Source organism: Giraffa tippelskirchi, chromosome 9 (assembly GCF_054371585.1).
Source record: "Giraffa tippelskirchi isolate mGirTip1 chromosome 9, T2T-mGirTip1v1.2.pri, whole genome shotgun sequence".
In the NCBI taxonomy this organism is placed as follows: domain Eukaryota; kingdom Metazoa; phylum Chordata; class Mammalia; order Artiodactyla; family Giraffidae; genus Giraffa; species Giraffa tippelskirchi.
Genome location: NC_137283.1, coordinates 161,757,811 through 161,783,303, shown reverse-complemented (window position 1 = coordinate 161,783,303; position 25,493 = coordinate 161,757,811). Strand labels below are relative to the sequence as shown.

Sequence of the window (25,493 nt, the reverse complement as noted above, 5' to 3'; positions counted from 1 at the left end):
TTTCCAAGCATTAAAGTTACTTGATTTTTTTCCCACGGGGTTTAGAATGTGTTGAATAAATGAACTGATCTAGTTGCACAAACTCTGGCAAGTCGTTTAACCTTGCTGTACTTCTGTTTCTTCCCTGTAAATAGGAGAGTGACACCCACTTCCCAGGGGTGAGAGGAGTGGGGCTGGCGCTGCTCACCCGATATCTGCATCTGAACTCGCAGTGGCCTGCCGACGCCTCACGAAGGAGACGTTCTCGTCGACACCTCTGCATCAGGTGCTGGGGTCAGGGCATCTTCACCTAAGAAGCATCAGTCCTTGTACTGATGCAAAAACGTGTGCAGCAGGCAGGCAACAGGGGCCCAGCTCCCCTTCGACTGTAAAACCTAAAGGTCAAGGTGCCAGCACCTCCCCTGGCACAGGCTTGTCCAGCCCCCAGGCCACTGCCTCTCCTATACTTACTGCCCAGACCTGCCCTTAGGGACCTCATCTCTTCTCCAAAGCTGTAATCATGAGAGCAGGTGGATGAAGAAAAGGGAAAAAGGTGGTGAGCACAAGGAACTCAGTCCAGAGACACCAGCCACCAACCACAGCAGAACTTCTAAGCAGGGACAAGTCTAGCTCTGGGGAGGTCTGAATCTTATACCCTTTGGGGGATGCTGTTTAAGAAGAAGGACATAAATAATAAATACAAAATTAAGAGTCAATAGGAAGATCCGCTGGAGAAGGGATAGGCTACCCGCTCCAGTATTCTTGGGCTTCCCTGGTGGCTCAGCTGGGTTGGGAAGATCCCCTGGAGAAGGCAAAGGCTACCCACTCCAGTATTCTGGCCTGGAGAATTCCATGGACAGAGGAGCCTGTCAGGCTATAGACCATAGGGTCACAGAGTCAGACACAACTGAGTGACTTTCACTTTCATGAAGATCTAGAAATATTTAGATTTTGAATATGGATTTAGAAAAGGCAGAGGAACCAGAGATCAAATTGCCAACATCCATCAGATCATACAAAGGGCAAGAGAATTACAGAAAAACATCTACTTCTGCTTCATTGACTATGCTAAAACCTTTGACTGTGTGGATCACAACAAACTGGAAAATTCTTAAAGAGATGGGAATACCAGACCACCTTACCTGCCTCTTGAGAAACCTGTATGCGGGAAAAGAAGCTTAAGAAAATCTACGATAAATGTAGACATGTATTAAAAAGCAAAGATATCATGTTTCCAACATACAGGTCCATACAGTCAAAGCTATGGTTTTTCCAGTAGTCCTGTACAAATGTGAGAGTTGGACCATAAAAAAGGCTGAGCACCGAAGAATTGATGCTTTCGAACTGTGGTGTTGGAGAAGACTCTTGAGATTCCCTTGGACTACAAGGTAATCCAACCAGTCCATCCTAAAGGAAATCAGTCCTGAATATTCATTGGAAGGACTGATGCTGAAGCTGAAACTCCAATACTTTGGCCACCTGATGGGAAGAGCTAACTCATTGGAAAAGACCCTGATGCTGGGAAAGATTGAAGGCAGGAGGCGACAGAGGATGAGATGGTTGGATGACATCACCGACTCAATGGACATGAGTTTGAGCAAACTCCGGGAGACACTGGAGGAGAGCAAAGCCTGGCGTGCTGCGGTTCATGGGGTCTCAAAGAGTCAGACGTGACTTAGCAACCGAACAACCTCACGAAGATAATGTGTAGTTAGAAGAGAAACAACAACAAGTCTCTGGAGCGTGGAGTCCCTTTCTTCTGGGACATCCTGAACCAACCAGTCCCTAAGGCTCCCGGAAATGCCCCCTGACTGAGGCTTTACTCCACACCTGTGACCTCAACCTGGCTTGGTCAGCACTTACACGGCCACTCGGTGGTGTCTTCACGGTAAATCCAACTCTGCATGTCTTTCAGGGACTAGGCTGCCTGCATCTGTAAAGAATGATGTTAACTGAGGCAACAGCTGGGGTTATCCACAATTTTAAGGGTCCACCTTGCGGGGAGGAAGTGAAGTCAAAAAAAAAACTACTTTTTTATTAAGTGAACCAGATCCTCAAAATAATCCCACAAGAGCCCCCCTAAATTCTGAAATGCAGGTGAAATCATTGCTGGATTAGTGCTTGATATTTATCCCAACTAGCATGTGGGTTTTCGATAGCCTGGGTTTGCAGGGCAGGGGACTGGCCCCCAGAGTGGACCCAGCTCACCTCTTCTCTGATGGCTCAGGCCCCTCTGCCAGCACCTTCCTCTCCCAGACTGCCCGAAGGTCCACGAGGACCACTCCCCTGTCCTCTGACTCTCCACCTACCTACACTTATGATCCGCATAGTGCCACTTGTATGATGGTCTGTCCACAAGCGTCACTGCAGAATGCTCCAGAAATTTATGCTAGAGCGCTCATCCGCTCCCCCTAGACCACAGTGTGGTGGGTGAAATGCCCACCCCCTCCCCATAGCCTCACCGCCTGCAGCCCCTGGGACAAGCACCCACCTCCACCTCACCTCTGACCCCTGCACCTGGGCAGATTCACTCCCGTGACCTCAGCGGGATGAGGGTCCCGCCTCTGCTGAGTCATGTGATGCTTACTTTCACCACCTCCTGGCTACTTTGACCACAACTACACAGATGCAGAGTTCACCAGACCTCCCGAGATGGCCAGTTTTCTATACTCAAGTTTCCCAGAATACCGAGGATTCTGGGGTGGGGTAGGGGATGAGTGTCGGAGAAGGCAATGGCACCCCACTCCAGTACTCTTGCCTGGAAAATCCCATGGACAGAAGAGCCTGGTAGGCTGCAGTCCATGGGGTCGCAAAGAGTCGGACGTGACTGAACGACTTCACTTTCACTTTTCACTTTCATGCGTTGGAGAAGGAAATGGCAACCCACTCCAGTGTTCTTGCCTGGAGAATCCCAGGGACGGGAGAGCCTGGTGGGCTGCCATCTATGGGGTCGCACAAAGTTGGACTTAGCAGAAGCAGCAGCAGGGGATGAGTGTAAAGAAGATAAACATGCTTTTGATATGAAAGAACTATTGAAAACTGCAAATTTTGAAAATCATTTATGAAAAAATGTGTTTTGAAGAGTGGCATTGGGCATCTGGAGGTGCCCGTGTGAAGGTTCTCCGGCAAGTTGTTCACCCTTCTGGTGTCGAGGTTCCCACAGCAGGGAAGCAAGGGGGATCGCAGCACGGCCTCTGAGGTTTGTCCAGAACGCAAAGGGGTTCAGTCAGTTCAATCACACAGTGGTGCTCAAACTTATGTCCATTGACTTGGTGATGCCATCCAGCCATCTCATCCTCTGTCATCCCCTTCTCCTCCTGCCTTCAATCTTTCCTCTTTTCCAAAGAGTCAGTTCTTTGCATCACGTAGAGAAAGTATTGGAGTCACAGGGGTTAGGTGAGCTTAAATGGGCACATGGAGGCACTTGTAAAAAAGAATAATAATAATAATATTAAGTTAATTTGGGATTTTCCTGGCAGTCCAGGGATTAAGACTTCTCACTTCCACTGCAAGGTTGGTGGATTTGATCCCTGGTCAGGAAACTAAGATCCTGCATGCCAAGTGACCAAACAAATAATTTAAATAAATAAGCCAAGTGTTCTAGCCTGGGTTACAGGGGAGAAATACTTTCTATCTGCCCCCTCTTACCTACAGCAGTAGAGTGGTATTTACTTCGGGGAATAAGGCCTGCTGGGAAGCCAGGCTTCTGGAAGGGGCAGCTCTCAGACACCCAGACACATCAGCTCTCCTCCACGTGGCTTCCGCCTGGAGAGTCACGCTGCAGCTTCTTGGCTGTGAAAGGCCCATCTTCACACGAATGCTCTCCTGCTTCCAGCTGTATCCATTCCAGACTTGTCTGAGTAAGAACCGCTCCGTGCTGGTGGCTCCTTGTCTGCATTTTATCAGCACTCAATCTCAGGGAAGTGTTTCTCCTCCACTCCCTCCTCCCCCAGCCCACCAAGAACTTCAAGTCCTGTCCATTTGCTTGAAATTTCCAACATTCGAATCTCCTCTAAATTAACAAACATACTTGACTGTGTAAGGGTGGGGCCTTATCTGGTGTTCACATACACTCTAATCAGAACTGTCCATAGGCCATCATGCTTGGTTTCTGCAACCTGAAAAGTTCCACCCGGGTGACTTGATCGAACGTATTTTTAAAGGTAGAACAAGAGATTCTTAGCTAGAAGGACCAGAGCAATAACTCGTTCACCTTGAAACTACACAGACCGGGCCTATCGTGCCTTCAGTCTGCCTCGTACAGACGTACAGCACGTGGGACGCACCCTGTACTACGGTCTCCGTCGGCATGTGTCACAGCCCCTTCACCCTCCTCCTAACCTAATGCAGGCACCATCTACCTGGCCTCCCAGCCCAAATCTTGCCTCCTCTCCCCCATATCCATCCTTTCTACATGTCGTTATTTTTAAAACTCTTAGCTAATGAATTTAGAGTGAAAATAATAAAGTAGAGGTGACCTTCAATATCAAACGCCTTGGGACTTCCTTGGTGGCCCAGTGGTTGAGAATCTGCCTTCTGATGCAGGTTTCAGTTCCTGGTCTGCGAACTATTATAAGATCCCACATGCTGTGGGGCGACTCAGCCCATGTGCCACAACTAGAGAAGCCCAGTCACTGCAACAAAGAGCCCATGTGCGCCATGAAGACCCATTGCAGCCAAATACATATATACGGACTTCCCAGGTGGACAGCGGTAAAGAATCCCCCTGCCAATGCAGGAGATGTGAGTTTGATCCCTGGGTTGGGAAGATCCCCTGGAGTAGGAAACGGCAACCCACTCCCATGGACAGACGAGCCTGAATGAAATGCCTCACAACTGAGAATGCCTACTTACTCATGTCATTTTGTTAGGTCATTAGTTTAAGTGTCTCAGGTTTTCCAAAGTGACTTAGAACCCCTACCTGACAATTCTATAAAGAGTATCAATAAGTGAGTGACAAATTTGGAGCAAGCAAAGGATATCTTCCGTGTTCAGCACATTGGTAGCACATGACTGTCATTGATCTTTGCATATATCATAATAATTATAATCCCAATGAGCCTGTGAAAATGGAAAACCACACTGACCACATCTCACAGCTCAGAAGAGCTTTCAGATCCTCTGCACCATTGCTGGTTTAAAACCTTCTGAGTCAGGGTGTTTCAAAATGATGTGTATGTATCAGTCTTAGAGGTGAGAATGTTAATCTGAAAATATTTTCCTATTTTGGGTCTTTGTTTTAAAAATCTTCAGAAGTAACATATTGTCTGGGTCAGATAGTGTAGAGGGATGTCCCTTCATGTTCCTTCTGTGCTGTTTGAAAGCTCAACTTCACGTCTGGACTTTTAAGCCCAGTGGTCACTTAAAGGTACATTACCTGTTGTACATTTGATATGCTGCCTTTAGGTTGCCCTGCCCTCAGGCCAAAGCCCTGTAATCTTCCAGGTAAAGTTATGTTGAGGGTCTTTTTAACTAGTTTTAAAAAAAATTTTCTGTTCAGAAAGAACAATTTACAATCAAGAAACATTTTTTTTCAAATCCTAAAGGTTTGATTTCTCAAATTATTAAACATTTCATTGGACATCATAAAATCCACCAGCACAATGGAGTGATGTGTAACACCTAAGCAAGAGACAAAGGGACAGTGGTTAAGAGTGACGGTGGCTAGCTTCAAATACTAGCATTGCCGCATTTTAACTGCAGGGTCCTGGGTAAGGCACTTAACGTGTCTGGGCCTAAGTTTTCTTGACTGTTAAATGGGTATAATCTACAGGTCCCAAACACGACTTTCAACAAGATTTGTAATTCTCCTCTATCCTCGATACATGTCCTCTTGAAGCTGACACAGTCTGTTAAGTTTTGATCAATGAAATATTAGTGAAAGTGATGTGAGCGACTTTGGGGGATAAATATTTAGGAGCTGATGTTCCAAGTTTTTCTCCCCCTAGAGAAATGATCATGCATGTTCAAACTGATTTGGAGGTGACATAAGATGGAAACTGAGACTTCATAAAGGACTTTTGCACAAGAAAGAGGTATCTACTGAGTTAAGCCATGAGATCTTGCTTGTTACCGTAGCACAAGCCAGCCTGTTTTGATTAATACATTTCCCCATAGGGTGTTGTGAGATAAATGAAGTGTACAGAAACACTTAAAAAATGCCTAGCACATAAGAGCTATATAAACATTTGCCAAAATTACTCAATTGCACTTATTTTGACACGTATAGTTTTTCACCTTTTTTAAATGATGGCATCTCCTGCTTTAATTGGCAGCAGCATCTCTTTCTAAACGGTCCACAAGACACAGGGGCATTTTCGATCTAATGAGATAACATGGTGTGTCGACAATGACGACGATGGTTTTAGAGACTAGTGAGGAAAGGCCAGAGGCCGAGTCTTAATACCTAAGCACTGTGTTCCCAACTCAAGGTACAGAAAAGGTTTTGCAATAGTTTGAGTAGAAGACAGTGGGGGAGGATACAGTCATCATAGGAAATACAGCAGGGACACGTGCAGACTTTAGCACAATCATTGCATTTATATTTGGAGTAGATGCAATATTTGGATTCGATCTTTGTACAGACCAACTACTCATTGAGTGAAAGTTGTTCAGTTGTGTCCGACTCTTTGTGACCCCATGGACTAGGGGTCATTAGGGGTCATTAGTAGTGAGTATAACAGTAAATATGCAAGAAAAGACTTTGGTAAATTTTCAATTTACAAAATTCACCAATTTCTAAAGATTTCTCAGTATTATATTAATATTTAGGGTGCACTGATAAATTAATTCTATCAGAATAATAGATTGGCAGTAAAAGCAAATGCGGACTTCTCCGATGGCTCAGCGGGTAAAGAATCCAACTGCAGTGCAGCAAATGCAGGAGATGTGGGTTTGATCCCTGGGTTGAGAAGATCCTCTGGAGTAGGAAATGGCAACCCCACTCCAGTATTCCTGCCTGGAAAATTCCAGGGACAGAGGAACCTGGCGGGCTACAGTCTATGGGGTCACAAAGAGTCAGACATGACTGAACACAGCACCAAAGAAAAGGCATTGGCTCTTTTCCCAGCAGAGCCTCAGTCATCACAATAAATTAATACTAATCTGAATTTTTGATTTTTATAATTGTCTCTGTATTGAACTTATCGATGCATCTTGTTTTATAGTTGCATAAGAACTAGAAGGGCAGATTTTTCCCTCAGTTTTATATTTGTAGGTATTCATGTAATGGAATAGTACACACAGTTTATTTGAGAAACATTGGCCCAAACCCTGTAGCCATACAGTGGTCTTGGGTTTTCCAACAACACTCCTAGAATACTTTCTGTAAAAGAAGTCCTCACAGATGTACACACAGAAAGAGACCTGGTCTGACAGCCAGCCTGTCCGTCGAAAGATAAATCTGCATCCTCTCCCATCTCAGGCCTCACAGATGTGCAGGGTTCTCTCCCCTCTCGGAGCTGCAGAAGGTCAGTCACAGTGAGCTGAGGTCTGCGGCCAGCTGAGAGGATGAGCAGAGAGACCAGAGACCACGCCTGACAGCGCTTCTAGGGATTAGGTCCTCCGCTTCTAGGGGTACGAGAGAGGAAGGCTGTGAAATCAGCCACTCCACCCTGAGTGGGGGGAGCTCTTGCACGAAGACAGCCTCCACCTGCTGCCCCCGCCACCGTGGCCCCGGCCCCTGAGCCCTGCTCCGGTCGGGCTCCCGTCGGGCTCCCGTCGGGTCTGCTGGGGCCGCTGGGGGCCTGCACCCACGGCATCTGTGTGCTTCTCACCACGGGCCCCGTATACTCTGCCAGCTGGCTTCTTCATCAAGAGCAAGAAAATGCATGCTCTTCTTGCCTATTGATTGGCACTGGGACCGCGACTGAGCTCTTTAATGAATTAATTAATGACTTAGAAACCCTGACTCGAAGTCATCTTGGCTTCTTGGAAAAATACATTGTTCAAGGTAAAGAACTGAGAAACCATATTTGATTGTCTGACTCCGAATCAACATATGGGCGAAAACAAGAACTCTTAAACAAAGAGATTTTAGGCAAGGACTCATCTTCTCCAGGGAGAAGGAAATGGCAACCCACTCCAGCATTCTTGCCTGGAGAATCCCAGGGACAGAGGAGCCTGGTGGGCTGCCATCTATGGGATCGCACAGAGTCGGACACAACTGAAGCAACTTGGCAGCAGCAGCAGCAGCATCCTCTCCAAGATGAGCAGACTTGGTGGCTACGGCGCTGGAGCTGACCTGCGAGTGTTCGGGTTCTACCCCCTGGTGTTACAGAGGAGTCGCGACCTGGAGTCGGGGGTGGCAGTCACCTTTCCAAGGCCAAGGAGCTAACAGGCAGGAACAGGGCTTCGAGTCCAGCGCAGGGCTCTTTCCTGCCTTGCAGGAAACGCACTCTAGCATTTCACTTCATCTCCCCTCACCGGCCTGTGGGTCCCGCCCCTTGGCACCCTCACATGATGGGTACACCATCACACGTGAGTCCAGATGTGGGCCAGTGGGTGCACCAAGCAAAACCACTATGTGGCAGCATTAGGAAGATGAACTTGGGGCACAGGGTCAAGGTCTGAACTAAGAAAAACAGTGACTCATTGATGCATGCCCCGTGAACACACAAGAACGGGGCTAGGATGCTGTTGAGGGCTGAACTGTGTACCCAAGAGATGTGTTGAAGTTTACACTCTCTAGGTAGCCCAGTGAATCTGCCAGCCAATGCAGGAGATGCCAGAGACGCAAGTTTGATCCCTGGGTCAGGAAGATCCCCTGGAGGAGGAAACGGCAACCCACTCCAGTATTCCTGCCTGGAAAATTCCATGGAGTGAAGAGCAGGGCAGCCCACAGTCCATGGGGTCACAAAGAGTCAGACACGACTCAGACCCAGCATGCACACAACTGTGAGTGTGACCTTGTTCAGAAACAATAGTCTTTGCAGACGTAATCAAGTGAAGATGAGGGCATTAAGGTGGGTCCTGGTCCCACATGACTGGTGTCTACATAGGAGGAGAACAGACTCTGAGACAGACACACCGAGGGAAGACAGCATGGAGAGACCGGGTGACGTGCCCTCGAGCCCAGCAACACCGAGGATCGCTGACAACCGCAGAAGCTGGAAGAGGCGGCAAGAACCTTCCCTGCAGGTTTCAGAGGGAGCCACGGCCCTGCTGACACCTTGACCTTGGCTTTGGCCTCCAGAACTCTGAGGCACTGCGTGTCAGCCACACCGCTGTGCTCCTTTCTTACAGCAGCCCTGGCAAACTAACAGAGTCAGTAAACAGTCTTCTTCACCAGCACAGCGCTCACTTGTGTAGTGGCGATTTTAAACTTTTGAACTCTTCAAGGGCACCACCAAAAATTTCTGGTATTTGACAGTATCCTGCAAACGTGAAAGAATAGAGAACAACCGCCGAGACGTTCTCTTTTCCCTCGGATGCCCACATTCCTTCTTTCTTTTTTTTAAATTTTCATTTCGTATTGGAGCACAGCCGATCAACAATGCTGTGACAGTTTCAGGCGAACAGAGAAGAGACTCAGCCATACATACACATGCATCCGTGCTAAGTGTGTGTGCTAAGTCACTTCAGCTGTGTCCGACTCTTTGCGACCCTATGGACTGTAGCCCAACCAGGCTCCTCTGTCCATGGGATTCTTCAGGAAAGGAAAATGTTGGAGGGGGTTGTCATTTCCTTCTCCAGGGGATCTTCCCAACCCAGGCATAGCACTCAGGTCTCTTCTGTCTCCTGCATTGGCAGGCAGGTTCTTTACCACTAGCACCACCTGGGGAGCCCACATGTACCCATTCTCCCCCCAAACTCCCCTCCCACCCAGGCTGCCATGTAACACTGAGCAGAGTTCCCTGCATGATATAGGAGGCCCTTGTTGGTGGCCCATTTGAAAAGCAGCAACGCGAACACCACGTTCCTTCTAGTCACCAGCCGCACGCTCTCCAGACCCCCGCTCCTCCTCCTCCAGCCGGGCTCCCTGCCCGCTTAGGAACAGATACAGGCAGGTGACAGTGACAGCTGACCATGGCCTGATTCTGCTGCCTGTTTATGCTCAGCCACACACAGGTCACTCATTCAGCGGATAATTCCTGAGCACCTGCCATGTGGCAGGTGTGGCTAGAACAAGCTGACACTGCAGTGAACAGGGGAGCAACCTTCTCCCGGGGAGCTTGAATCGAGAGATTAGACAGACGGAGAAAGAGGCAAGAGGCAGCAAGACGAGATGGACAAACAGCTAGATAGACAGACAGTGATAGAGATGCAAATGAGAAAAATGTCAGGGAGCGATAAGTGTCAGGCACAAATGAAATGAAATCAATGACAAGGGCCTGTTTCTAGCACAAGGAATTATGAATATATTCAATACCTTGTGATAACCTGGGCTTCCCTGGTGGCTCAGTGCGTAAAGAATCGGCCTGCAATGCAGGAGATGCAGGAGACATGGATTCGATCCCTGGGTCGATAAGATCCTCTGGAGAAGGAAACGGCAACCGATTCCAGCAGCCTTGCCTGAAAAAATCCCACAGACACAGTCAGCCTAGTAGGCTACAACCCAAAGAGTCAGTGATGCCATCCAAACATCTCATCCCTTCCTCTGTGACAACCTATAAGAATCTGAAAAATACATATGTATATAACTGAATCACTCTACTGTATACCTGAAACAAGCACAACATCGTAAATCAACTATACTTCAGTTTTAAAAATTAAAAATAGAATGAAGTGATGTGATGTGATATGGCCTGCCGGGTGCTTATTTTACTTGGCAGGGTCAGGAAGGTCACTGGGCTGGGGATGACTGGAGCTGAGGTCTGGATGAAAGAAACGGTCAGCTGTAGCCACATGAAGGGTGGGGCCCACACCCCCGCAGAGGGCCAACGGGCACCGTGGTTCTTATTATTGGACATTAGCCGTCCAGGCCCCCGTCAGAGCCAGAGCTGACCTCGAGGGGCTCATCATCAATGTCTGAGCTCTGCTCAATGCACTTCAGAGTGCAGGAGCAGGAACGTGGCACAGATGTTTTGAAAAACCAGCGGTCAATTAGGAGAGACTTGGAAGCTGCCAGAGCTGCTGAGCAGGGGCCCAGTTCTGGGCCTGATGGACGTGATGGTGGGGACAGGCAGGCAGGACAGAGAAAAGGTTCAGTGAATTAGTTCAACGGGCCCTGGACCGTGGTTTTTCACTCATCAGTTTTGATGAATGCAAACCTACAGTGGACAAAGTATAATTAGTGAGTTCATTAAACTGTGACTAAAGAGATCAAAAATGAAGAGATGCTGCCCAAAAAAGGCTTTGGACATCATGCTCTCCTGAAGCACCAAAGACCCAATTGCTGCTGGGTCCACCTGTCCCAGGGGAACTTTAATTCCCAGAGAGGCTCCAACCTACACAGAAGGGACCCAGTTAGGTGACCATGCAGAAGGTGTGGAAAAGGGTCAGCAAAAACTGATTTCCAAGTAAAAACAAAAGTAGATAAAACACAGCTAGATGCCCCCACGTAAATATCACAGCATTTTTGGCTCTGGTCCTCTCCCCAAACCCAGAGTGACTGCCTGTGGTCAAGACACAGCAGCTCACAGATCAGAAAATGCTGCATTTTTATCTTTCAAAATATCTGATGTTTAAGACCAAACAGCTGTAGGCCATCAAAGAAAGATCAGCCAGGAGGTCAGCAGTGGAAAACCACCCAGGCAAGCTTCTGCGTCTGTCTTCCTAAATGAAGGCCAGAAGGACCTTCTCCCTCCGCCCAGGCCCCTCCGCCCTGTCTGGTCAGTTTCTCACAACCACCCTGACCTGCAGGTATCCTGGTATTGCTGGGTGTCCTCCACCAAAGGGCCAGTCCCTGCACACGGAGTCTGGCTCGTTTTTGTCTGCTGCACAATGTCTGAACCCTTGCACACGGTGGGCGCTCAAAGAGCTACTGAATTGCACCCAACGAAATGAATTGAATGTCCAGCCCCCTGGTCCGGCCATCCTGCGGCTGGAAGGACAAGTTGTTTGGCCCCTGCCAGCCTCCGTTTCCCTCAGGGAAAGACTCCCTCTGTCCTTCCCCAAATCGCGCCCCCCCAGGAGCGCCAGCAGGTCCTCCCACCACGCCCAAGGCCTTGACACTGAACCAGGGTCTCCCTGTCCACCCAGGCCGGTAGCTCAGGGGTCTGAGCTCTCAGGTTTGATAACACCCTCCGAACAGCTGAAAGGAGCAAAGGAGGCAGGGGCCCTGCCCCTCAGCTGGAGGTCGGCTGGAGCCACCGAGGAGCACCCAGCAGCTGTTTCAGCAGCTTCACAACAACCACAGGTTTCCCAGCGGCCATGCTGCAAGAGTCCCTTTGGTTGCCAAACCTGTGATGGACATTGAAGGCTGGCTCATGAGAAATCCGCCCCTCAACGCGCACTTACACCAATTCTACCAAGTACTTTTTAGTTACTTCTGAGCATCACTTCCCTTGCTAGATAAAGGATGTTTGTTTCAAAAACTACTACAAAACTGAGAACTGGCCGGTGCAAATGGTTCTAAATTTAGCAAATATTGTTCACCCAGCCCACGTTGCAATATTTCTCCTCCCACCCTTTCCGGGCCTGCCGGCTGCCGGAAGCCAGAGCTGAGCTGGACCGCAGTCCCCCACGCCCGGTCAGGCCTGGCAGGTGTGGTTCCGAGCGCCCCCTGTGCAGCGGCAGTGACCTGTGTCCCCATTCCACCGGCCTGGCCAACGACCTCCATGCCGTGGGTGGAGGTGCAGGGAACATCTGCACATCTGGCGTTCACGTTTCAGCCTTCCCTGAAACCCTCCGGGGAGGAGGACAGGGTGTCCTAACTGGCTGGAAACTCTGGCGCGGGTAGGCGGTGAGGACAGTTCATTTGTCCAGGAGTGAGGGGTGTGGAGGGCCCTGACAACTGGCCGCCAGGCCCAGACCTTGCTCCTGACCTCTCCCCCGCAGGCTCTTGTGACTGCCGATTACTTTTACCCTTGGTGGCAACACGGTAGCAAAATGCTGCCCAAGTGCACCTGTTTTGTGCCCAGCAGGTTGACCGTGTCTCAAAGCACACACAAGGGCACTTGATCAGGCTCAAGTAATGCCAAGAAGAAAAGAGTCAGGGTGGTCGTAGGCCTTACGGGCCTCGTGGTCATCAATGAAGACTTTGAAGCTAGAGGGACTCCTCTGGTTCCTCCACCCCAAGCTGCCCCCTTTTCAGATGACAGCTCCTCTCCTTTTTGTTCATCCAATCATCACTTATTTTGGATGTGTTCCCAGATGCTCCAACGGCAGCCCACGATAGCATACATCCCAAGGGGCCTGGGGCTGGGGCTCTGATCTCTAGGCTGCTGGACACAGGCAGAAAATTCCGTGTGAACTTAGCCAAGGTCGGCAATTAGCCAAGAGCGGGGGCGTCTGTTAGGACAAGCCAGGTCCTCCTAACTAGGCGCCCCTTTGCTCAGATTCACACTCCAGTCATTTTTCTCTTTCAAGGAGGAAGAGAGAGAGGGGCTGCTTTTCTTGAGCTGATTGAAGTTTTAATTTTAGAAAATGTTAAAGTTCGGTTTTTATGGAAGCAGGAAACAGCACAGGAAGTCCCAGAAGTAACCAGAGGAAGCGGGGTTGAGAGAGGAGGAAGGAAGTGAACACCAGGAGCACCTGATTGGCCGCATCAGGGCACAGGACTCCTCCCACGACCGTCCCTCCCCTCCCTGAGCCTGAGCGGCAGCCTATGAATTCTTTGCCATATTGTCAGACAGAGTCTGCTCTTCTCTCTTGCGTGTGCTTGTTCGTTCATTTCCAGGTAATCTGGTTGCACAGCCAGGTTTAGACCCATCTTATTGGTTTTCCTTCCCTAGCTATGAAATGCCAATGTTATTATTTTCTTAAGGGCTGGAAAACAATTCCGGAATTCAAGGGGGAAAGGTCTGAGTTATTTAAATACAAGGTTTACTTTGAGTATGACTTTGATGTTCATTTTATGTGCCATACCAGTTTATGAACAGTCTATAAGGTTTTTCTGGAGAAGGACATGGTAACCCACTCCAATATTCCTGCCTGGAGAATTCCATGGACAGAGGAGCCTGGTGGGCTACAGTCCAAGGGGTCAGAAAAGAGTTGGACACAACTGAGTGACTAACACACACTACAAGGTTTTTAATATACATAAAGCATTTTATAATCACAATCCAGTCTCGAAAGGAGAGGGGCCCCTATAGCTAATTTGTCTCAAAATCAGCTCTATTTATTAGTGGGAAAGGATGCTTAGGAGCCACTGGTTTAGACCAGCCTCCAAAGTGCTGCTAAATTTCAACCGCCTGTTGAAAGAATCTGTCTTTCCCTAACCCCCCACGTGTGTTTGTTTGTGTGGGGTGTTGAAGAGCCATAAAACACTCCTCCAGAGTCAGGAGGGCGTTCAGGATGAGAGATCATGGGCAGCCCACTGTGCCTACACTTTGTGCACAATGAAAAGAACTCCTATACAGCTCTGCTATTTCAGCAGGACTGGGCACTGAGGACCAGGTGGCCCTGGACTCTGAGTTCCACCCTCAGCTGCTCCAACCAAGCCAAAGAAGAGCCCACAGTTGGCAGGGGAAGGGGAGGTTTGGGAGTTCTTTTGGCCAAGTTGATTATGTATTATTCCCTCCTGCCTTTTGACCTGCCTGGTCACTGTCAGAGCCAGACCAGCCCGACCTTCCCTAAGGAGAGGGAGCCACCGCCCACTGGAGGCTGCAGCCCAGACTCCCTCTCCTACAGGCAAGCAGGTGCTGCAGGTCAACTGCGTCGGATTGGGAACGTGCCTGTAACGTGAGACCTTCCGCCCTCTCCATTCCGGTGATGATGTACCCCAGGGGCAGGTTTCCTGTGGCCTGAATGAACTAGACCATAGGTTTTCACTATTTCTGCACCTTATGCCAACCTGCATTTGCTCACGTAGTGTTCGCACACAAATGTTCCCGAGCCCGGAACCTCTCCAGCTCTTCGGTGGCCATCGGTGGTGATGCTGCTGGAGGAAGTTAGTATTTCAGACCACACTTTGGTGCCTCATTCACACGAGTCCGGAGTCACCAACACCACTGTTTCGGTTTCCCTACCAGAGGCCCTCTTGTTTGGAAAAGTGAGAACCCCCTAGAAATGAAAGAGGAAAAACTAATGATAAGCACTGCACCAGGGAAATTCTCACAAATGAAAATCATAGATTGGAAGAGTTTTGCTTCGTTTCGAAATGGAATCACTTGATCCCTAGTTGACATCACAGCCTGGTGTTTGACAAATACGTGCAAATCTAACCATAACCAGCTCGTAAACTATGTTAATCTAACCATAACCAGCTCAGGTGCCAGGCTTGGTCCCGAGCTCTCTCCCTGTCTCCCACTGATATGAGGATTTGGTTTCTCCCTCCCCGTCGTTGTGTGTGTCCAGAAAGACTTGGAATGAGATGCCGCGCGCTGTCCTGCCTTTCCTGTCCTGTTGACAGAGAAACCATCCCGTCAGTCCCTCCCAGATGAGCCTCCGCCGTCTGCATTCTGTCCTTCGTGAGACGTTGTCCGTGCCTTTTGGCAGCTCGAACACAAAACCCCACTTTACCTGGAGACCACATTCGTCCTGGTTGAGCCCACTACGTGGCCCTTGCCCAGAAGCGCCTGCCCTCTCTTCACTCGCTCCTTCCTTCCAGTCTCTGCAGATGCCTTCTAGAAGTTGCCTCCTGCATCACAAAAGGCAGCTTTCACTTCCCTCTGTGTTCACCCACCGCACCTCTGAAGAGCTCCAGCTTAAATCTATCACACGGCCTCCCTGTGGGCTCGGGTGTATAACTCACTCTCTGTCGATGGGGTTTACAGATGGCGTCTGATGTCCTTGAACTCTGGAGGGACAGCAGAGAGGAGCACATGAAGTAGGGGGTATGCTGAAACCAGCTGATGGGGAGGGGGGAGCGTGCAGCCCAGGCAGAAGACAGCATCTCTTCCCATTGAATGTCAAGTAAACGTGAACCTCCTGCAAGCATTTCAGAATTCATATCTGTAACCACACATTTATATCGCAGTTACTCATCACCAGGGGAACCAGGATTCTTGACTGACACGTTTAATATAATAAAGACAAAAAAGAAAGAATTGCCAAGATACAGATCTCCTCTGGGGGCAGGTAATTTTCTAGGTGGTGATGTTAATGAGGTGAAGTTTTCCGGGGATGGTTTATATTCACTGTATCCCCTGCCCCACCACCAGACCTTATTTTGCTGGTCCTTCAACGGATGGGCTTCAGAATAACCTGGAGGCCTTTGAGAACCCAGATCCCTTAGGCCTCTCCCAGAATTTCCATTTCAGTGGGTTTGGGGGGCCCAAGAACCTGAATCTCTCACAGGGCTACAGATGCACCTGCCAGAGATCACACTTTGAGAAACCGCTGCTTCACTCACAAGGAGAAGGACACCCGGTAGCTGGGATTCCCCGCTTTTTCGTCACCCTCAACTCCCTCTACAGCCTCTCCTCGGGAAGTCCTACTCGGTTTCCTCTTCATGTGAGTGTTCGAAACTCTAGAATTTAACAAAATGACATTTCAGCCAAGGAAAACGTTGCTCTGACAACATTCTAAATGACCTCAAATAGACCCACCACATATTTAATTTAGGTTTAACAGGAAAGTTTCACATGTTAATTAAATACCAGCTGATTATGCAAGGCATACCCACTGAGGATTAACTATGTCACAGATACCGACTTCTGACATAACTGCTAAATCTAGGACTTAATGGGTAATAACAAGCTGTCTCGTTAGACAGAAATCAAATGGCTATGGAAGAAACCATTTTTGGGGGTATTTTTCACTGTTTGACTTGATGCATAGCAACAGACAGACTTGTTTTGGGATCAATTTTCCAAACTATTGTCCTATTCCTGCCCCATTGATTAAGCTGTTCACATTGCAGTGGGATGGCTCTCGCCCTTCCTTGCACTGACTTATACCCACAGATCTTAACATGAGGCACGCTCAAACCTAACCTTGACTTCCAGCCTCAGAGCACTGAAGAGGAACAGGGCAGCACTGCGTCTGTTGAGTCTACTGTGCTTCGTGTGCTACATGAGATGGATATTGTAACAGCCTTTCTCCAGTTAACGGAATGAGGACTCAGATGGATTAGGAAGCCGATGGAGACCACCCGAGAGACGAAGGTAAACTTGATAGCCTGACTCCAGAGCTCTTCTGCTTAATCACTAAAGCTCTGTTGAACATTGAACGATTTGGATCTTATAAAATCTTTAACATACTTTGTTTCCAATTTTTATACAAAGTATAGCAGAACAACTTTATATGGTACATAACAGAATATTATTAACATTTTGCAAATAAAAGAACTGTGGCTCAGTGGAGCGATTTGCACAAGTGCACAGAGCAAGTTCACAGAATCCAAGAATCTAACTCTACTATTAATGCAAAGGCCCCCTCTGTACTCTGTTATTTCCATTGGGAAACAGATTAATTTGCTTCACTCAGTAAGTTAAGAATATTTACTAAATGCTCACTCTGCACTACATGCTGATAGAACATATCTGCAGATGATTTTTATGATAGATCAATTTGATTGATGAGCTACTGTGAGTGAGTAAAAATGGCCATGTATTTTTTGATACTTCTCCCACTAAGAGAAGGGAACCATTTCTCCTCCCATAGGTTTGAGGCGAGTCTCTGACTGCTTTGACTAATAGAGTACAGAGGAAATGACACAAGGTCAGGTCTGGGCACAGCTCTGCTTCAAAAGGACTGGCAACTCGCACTTTGGTCTCCTAGAGTCCTGAGCCACCATGTAAGAAGTCTGACCATCCTGCCTTAGAGGGTTTATGGGGAAGCCCTGAGATGCGAGGGGAGGAGGAGGGACCTGGTTGAGTCCAGCCTTCCCTCTATCCATGCTAGGGTGCCAGAGCCCAAGGAGAGCTAGGGCCCTGGAGTTCTTTGCTAGGAGCTCCAAGCCCCAGGATCTTGTCTTAAATCCTCCCAAGCCAGCCTGACTGCCAGCTGAATAATAACAGGTAATCTCATTTGATGCAACATGGAACAGAAGAACCATACAGCTGAGCCCTGCTTAAATCCTTCACTTCCCAAATATGAAGTGTAATAAAAAATTTTTAATGTTTTAAGTCACTAACTTTTAGGTTAGTTTGTTATGCAGCCATAGGCTATTAGGTGGGGTAGGGGGCAGGAAAAACTTTTAACCTAGAAGCAGTCTGCCGCTATGACAAAAATTACGACATGCGGTGCAGGGTTTGGGACCTGGTGGTAGAAAAAGGTCTGAAACGTTTCAAAGGGCCTGTTGGTGAAAAGAAAGAACAGTGAGAAATTTTTACTGGAAACTGGGGAGAAGATGATGTGTGTTACGTAGGAGCAAGTTGTTTAACAAAACCATCCCTTGCAGTAACATGGAAAGTGAAAGGCATCTTCTATAAATTCCTGGATTTGGCTGAGGAGCTTTGCTGGCAGCATACAGAACTCTTCTGGCTGGCAATGATGACATTCAAGAAGACAAAGATGAACCAAGGAGGGAACTATTCATTTTTTCAGCAGAATGTAGAGGAAGTATAAGGGAACCATGGATTGTTAGGTTTGAGAATAAAATCTTATCCTTAGCCTCTCCCAGCAAAAGATTCTCAAAGGGGGAAAAAGATGGCTTCAGGGCAAAGATCAAAAATGTTAGCATAAGATTCTTTGTTAGGGCCTTAGGAGACCTAAGGTGGCGTTTCATAGATGGTTTCAGACAGACAAACGTCCTGCTGAGGATATGCAAGGAAGATATCCCCAAAGATCTTCTCTATTAAAAAAGATGACTTCCAAGAATCTTAGGGGCATGTTTCCAGAGCTAAAGATAAAGAAAGGCCTTTGTGACTTCGGGACGTCTGTGAATGTTGAGTAGAGGGGCCCGGGAGACTCCAGCCTTCCAGCTGACCCTTGCAGGTGTCATGCACAGGAGTCTAGCCATCTCACACCACCCATACCAGCCCAGTTGCCACTTACGGCCACTAAAGGAGTGTGCATGAAGCAGAAGAATTGCTAAGCCGAGATCTACCCAAATTTCTGATCCACAGGATTGTGAGATGTAAGAAAATAGTTGATGTTTTAAGCCACTAATTCTGAAGGCCACTTGTCATGCATCAAGTGACAATTATGATAACATGAATTTTCACAGAAAATGATAAACACTTCAAAAGCCAAACCGTCATTTTTATCATCACCTTCTATGTGCTCATAACCATAGCTGGTTCCACCAAGCTCTGACCTGCTACTAACCACCTAATAACCAGATCCAAAAGTTTCTCACCCTTTCTGTGGCAACCACTGGCTGCCTCCTCCTTCATGAAGCTCCTCTCTCCACTTCCACTGCACATGGAACTTATAATTCTCTCAGCTCCGCTGCTGTAAATAGCAATCTTTTGTCCCTTTCTGTTTTCACTTCTACCACCCTAGCTTGAGCTGTCCTCTCTCTTACCTTGCTGGCTCTTCCTGAGGAACGTAAAGATGGTGCGTATAATAAGTGGGACTGTGAGACTCTGACCACCGTTGGTTGTCCTTTCTCTGAGAGTTGGGGCTCAGAGCCAAAGAAAGCTGATCATGGAGGGCCCTCCTCTGTTATCCTGGGCTTTCTTTAAGACCTGCAGACTGTAGGGTTACTGTAGCAGGCCCTGTCCACCTGTTGGAGCCCATAAACTCAGCCCGTAAGTTCAATTTACGAAAAAAAGAGTAGGACCTCACATATGTGACCTCACATATAAGCCCCAGTGGGCTATCCTGGTAGCTCAGCTGGTAAAGAATCTGCCTGCAATGCAGGAGACTCCGGTTCGATTCCTGGGTCACGAAGATCCCCTGGAGAAGGGATAGGATACCCACTCCAGTATTCATGGGCTTCCCTGGTGGCTCAGACAGTAAAGAATCACTCACAGTGCAGAAGACCTGAGATCGATCCCTGGGTTGGGAAGATCCCGTGGAGGGCATGGCAACCCACTCCAGTATTCTGTCTGGAGAATCCCATGGACAGAGGAGCCTGGTGGGCTACACTCCATGGGGTCGCAAGGAGTCGGACGCGACTGAGAGACTAAGCTCAACACAGCACAGCACAAGCCCCAGTTTTTCCAGCAAAGAACAAATTCAACCCTATCTGAATCCTGTGTGTCTTTCTTTATTAGTTCAGAATTTAGAGGGGAATTCAGAATGTCTGAAAATTCCCCAACACTGTCATCCTGAAAGAAAGATCAACAAAAATGCATTTTGTGTGGAACATCAGCCCACTGGTCTCTGAGGACAGAACCTGCAGGGCGAGCTGACAGTCACTCCCGAGCGACCCCTTAACTTCCCGAGACCAGGGCTGGGAGTGGAGACCCCCACCCAATGTATGCAGAGCTCCGGGCTCGAGTTCACTGGATTTCTCCAGGTTCTGGGGCCTCAGCTGTGTCCTCCTCCTCCTTTGTCTTCCTTCTTCTCTGCGCACGGGGCGAGTGGCCTCCCTGGGACCCCCGGGGATGCACCTACGGCTGTCAGAGCTGACACCAGCCCCAGGAAGACCCTGACCGCTTCATCGGGGCTTCGGGAATGAGCCGCAGAGCCTCTGAGGGGGCACATGGTGGCCGTATGTTTCCACACCTACCTGTGGAAACAAGAGAGCAGACAAACAGAGCCAGGCCCACGGGGAAGGAAAGCACAGCCCCTGAGCAACTGCAGTGCACCAAGCTCCGTCTGCCCTCAGCCTGAAGGCTGGGCCGGCCTCGGGCGGACGGCCCCATCCAAAGCCGCTGGTCCCCCTCCTCCAGGTGCGTGCCTCAGCCCTGAGCCGGACCCCGAGACCCCTGCCCTCCCCTCCCCCAGGCCTGGCCCCACGCAGCATCCCTCCCCATTTCTGCCCTGTTGACTGGGTCCTCTCTGCAGCCTAAAAACCTGCCCTGGTTTCTCCCACCCAGGAAAAAGGGCGGGGAACTGCTTGCCTCCTTCTACCTACCTCCCCGCCAAGCTGCCTCTGCCCTGCTCTCCCCCGCCAACGGGGTCAGGGCGCTACCCACACACCCCGAATCCTGCTTCCTGTCCATGCCATGCAATCTGCACTCGCCCACCCCCTCACTGAAATGACTGTCTCCAACCATCTTTGAAAGGTGACCTGTACTAGTGATGTGAACAGTGTGAGCTCAGTCCTGTCCAACTCTTTACGATGACCCCATGGACTGTAACCTGCCAGGCTCCTCTGTCCATAGGCTATCCCAGGCAAGAATACTGCCGTGGGTTGCCATTTCCTCCTCCAGGAGATCTTCCCAATCCAGGCATGGAACTAGCATCTCCTGTGACTCCTGCATTGGCAGGCGGATTCTCTTACCTCTGAGTCACATGGGAAGCCCCGAGTTGAGCAGTGTTCCCTGAAAATCTAGGTCCATCTGAAAGGTATGCATGTGGCTGAATTTGGAAATAGGGTCTTTGCAGATGTCATGAAGTGAAGAGGACATTAAAGAAGGTTCTAATCCAGTGTAACTGCTGGTCCTAATAAGACACGGAGAGACACAGGGAGAAGGCCACATGGCGATGGAGGCAGAGAGTGGACAGATGTGTCTACAAGCCAGGAAACACCGAGGATTGCAGCCACCACCAGAAGCTGGAAGAAGCAACGGGGGATTCTTCCCTGGGCCTTCAGAAGAAGCATGGCCCTGCCAACACACTGATCTTGGACTTCTAGCCTCTGTAACTGTGAGAGAACAGTTTCTGCTGTCTTCAGCCACCTAGTTTGGGGTGCTTTGTTACAGCAGCTCTGGGAAGGTAATAGATGACCTCTTTCCAGTCCTTATCCTGTTCATGTTTTTTAAAAACTGGCCCTTTTCACAACTTCATCCTTCCTGAAATTCTCTTCATCAGTGACTTTGCAAGACAGCTCTCTGGTTCTCCTCCCAACTTTCTGATCATCCCTGGACGTTTTCAGTGTTGGCTTTCCCCCAAGTTCTGTCCTGACCCCTCTTTTCTTCTCATTCTCTTCTTCTTTCCAGGCATAAGCATTTGCCTTCTGTGCACGATGACTGATATTTATAGCTTTCCTCTCTCCTGAGTTCCAGATCCGTATTTCCAAACATTGCCAGGCATTTCTACCACACACACCTCATACACTACCCATCTGGAATTAAACTCACTATTTGCAGATGGTAAATTTTTTTCTGAAACAAAATAGAATGAATATTCAGGGTTGATTCCCTTGAGGATTGACTGGTTTGATCTCCTTGCAGTCCAAGGGATTCTCAAGAGTCTTCTCCAGCACCACAGTTCGAAAGCATCAATTCTTTGGTGCTCAGACTTCTTTATTGGAGAAGGAAATGGCAACCCACTCCAGTATCCTTGCCTGGAAAATCTCATGGACAGAGGAGCCTGGTAGGCAAAGAGTCAGACACGACTGAGTGACTAACACCAACACTTCCTAATGGCCCAACTCTCACATCCATACATGACCACTGGAAAAACCAGAGCTCTGACTACAGGGACCTTTGTCAGCCAAGTGATGTGTCTGCTTTTTAATATGCTCTCTAGGTTGGTCATAGCTTTTCTTCCAAGGAGCAAGCATCTTTTAATTCCATGGCTGCAATCACCATCCGCAGTGATTTCGGAGCCCAAGAAAATAAAATCTGCCACTCTTTCCACTTTTTCCCATCTATTTACCATGAAGGGATGGGATCAGAGGCCATGATTTTAGTTTTCAAATGTTGAATTTTAAGCCAGCTTTTTCACTCTCCTCTTTCACCTTCATCAAGAGGCTCTTTAGTTCCTCTTCACTTTTTGCCATAGGGTGGTATCATCTGCATATCTGATGTTATTGATATTTCCCCTGGCAATCTTGATTCCAGCTTGAGCTTCATCCAGCCTGGAATTCTGCATGATGTACTCTGCATATAAGCTGGCATGCTGCAGTCCATGGGGTCGTAAAGAGTCGGACATGACTGTATGACTAAACAACAACATTTCAGCATATAAGTTAAATAAGCAGGGAAGACTGGCCTGGCACCCTAACTCAAAGCAAGAAGCTAAGAATTCAGGGTTTGGGGCTAAATCTGGAAGCCCCTTGAGGCCCAGCCACCCTGGGATGGTGGTTGGGGAACAGTGGCTGCAAGTGTGTGTGAACTGAAATGTATGACATCCAAGAGCAAGGCACCCAGGGAGCCCATGAATGGACACAGGAGTGGCTTTCACTGCTACGTGGATGCAGGCACCAAAGCCAAGAAGCTGGTGAGCTTCTGAGCAAAGGGTGACCCCAGGTTCTTAGGGATTTTTGTGGATGGGAGGGGATGAAAGGCCTCAAAAGTGAGGTGGTGGAACTCTTGCTTTCTGGACAGAGAGCACCTTCATCAACCACCTGAAAAGTGAAAGGAATACGACTCTATTTTTTGAGTTGGTAAAGTGTGTCAGTGGCTACAAATACGTAAATACATGTCATATGAAATTCTGCATCTAATACATGCCTCACTTTGGCATCTCATGTCTACCTTTATGGAGGTTTAGTCTAAGCCTCGATTTTAAAACTCAATCATAAGATTAACAATTTTTGGCAAAATTTGAAGTTATTATTTTAGCACCACATGTGTTTTTATGAGTTAAGCAAAGTCTTCCCCTTTTTCCAGTTTTGAATGTGAAAGCGTCAGTTGCTCAGTCGCATCCAACTCTTTGCGACTCCTTGGGCTGTAGCCCACCAACCTCCTCTATCCATGGAATCCTCCAGGCTACTCACTGGAGTGAGTAGCCATTTCCTTTCCAGGAGATCTTCCCAACCCAGGGATCAAACTGGGGTTTCCTGCATTGCAGGCAGACTCTTTAGCATCTGAGCCACCAGGAAAGTTTTACTCTGATAAATATATACCATTTTTACTTGTCAATTTTAAGTTGTACAACATGATGTCTAGATATACATGTAAAATCATCACTGAAATCAAGCTAATTCACATATCCATCCCTCACATAGTTATGTCTGTCTGTCTGTGTGTGTATGGTGTGAACACTTAAGATCTATGATCATTGCAAATTTCAGGTATACGACATTACTAACTATAGACACCGGTACTTTAGACCTCCAGAACTTCTTCATCCTATGTAACTACTTTGTACCCTTGGACCATATCTCTCCATTTTCCCCTCCCCCTGCCCCTGGCAGCCACCATCCTGTTTACTATCTAAAGATTCCACACATAAGTGATACTTGCAGTAATCATCTTTCTGGGTCTATTTCACTCAGCATATGTAGTTCAGGTCCATCCATGTTGTCGCAAATGGCAGAATTTCTTTTTTATGACTGGATAACATTTGCTTGTCTACACACACACACACATTCACATACACACTCTCTCGCGCACACACACACACACACACACACACACATTTTCTTTACCCAGTCACTCTTCACCATTCACTTGGTTCACGTCCATATCATGGCTGTGGTGAATAATGCCCCAGTGAATGTGGGAGTACAGAGATCTCTTCAAGATACTGATTTCATTTCCTTCAGCCATGTACCCAGAAGTGGGATTTCTGGATCATGTGGGGGTTCCATTGTTAATTTTTTGAGGCAACTTTATACTGGTTTCCATAATGGCTGTTCCATTTTACATCCTTACACTCAAACAGTACACAAGACTTTCCTTTTCCCCACATCCTCGCCAAGACTTATTGTCTTTTTGATGACAGCCATCCTAACAGGTGTGAAGTGACATCTCATTGTGGCTTTGATTTACATTTCCCTGATGATTAGTGATGTTGAACATCTTTTCATACACCTGGCCATTTGTATCTCTTCTTTTAAGAAATGTCTGTTTGGATCCTTTACCCATTTTTTAATTGGGTAGGTTTTTTGCTAATGAGTTTGAGTTCCTGATATTAATATATTCTGGATATTAGGGACTCAAACAACTCAGATGTATGGTTCTTTCTCTCATCCCACAGGTTGTCTCCTCACTCTGCTGACTTTTTGCTCTGCTGTGCAGAGCTTCATAGTTTTACACAACCCCTCTTGTCTATTTTTACTTTAGGATCATCCAGAAATAAATCCACACATTTACAAGTCAACCAATCTTTGGTAACAATGACAAGAAAACACAAAGGAAAAGAGGGATCCTTTATTGAATGCTTACAGTGTGAATAGTTACATGCAGACAAATGAGATTGGGCCCTTATCTCACACCATATCCATGAATCAACTCAAAATGGATTAAAGACTTAAATGTAAGACTGGAAACTATAAAACTACTAGACAAAAACATAGGGGAAAGCTTCTTGACGATCATGGACAATAATTTTGAGGGACATATTTATTTCAATATATTTTCTATTTAGGTTTTGATATATATACTTTATGTATTTGACATGATTAAACCAAAAAAATACTCAGCCTAAGCAGAAATTGGTTGGCATGCATTGAGTGATTCATAGATGTTGCTCTTAGCAGTGATCTTGCCAATGCCACAAAGGACCCGTGATCTAAGAAATACACATGCATTCAAAGACCAGTGGGGCCCAAGAGTTGACCAGAGCTCCATTCCTGAAAC

General features: G+C 47.8%; 1 long non-coding RNA gene across 2 annotated transcripts in view; it reads right to left on the bottom strand.

Moving 5' to 3' along the window:
* Window positions 1-3,025: 3,025 nt before the first annotated feature.
* The window catches only part of LOC145519765 (uncharacterized), a 38,241-nt gene continuing 15,773 nt past the window's right edge, over window positions 3,026-25,493 (bottom strand). Inside the window, exons 5-7 of one of the 2 annotated variants that reach the window (XR_014063881.1) lie at window positions 10,349-10,491; window positions 3,628-3,871; window positions 3,026-3,402 (exon numbers count right to left, since the gene is read on the bottom strand). This is a non-coding gene — a long non-coding RNA (uncharacterized LOC145519765). Of the gene's footprint in view, window positions 3,403-3,627; window positions 3,872-10,348; window positions 10,492-20,106; window positions 20,588-25,493 lie in introns of those variants that run through there. The other variant, XR_014063882.1, reaches the window with a different exon arrangement.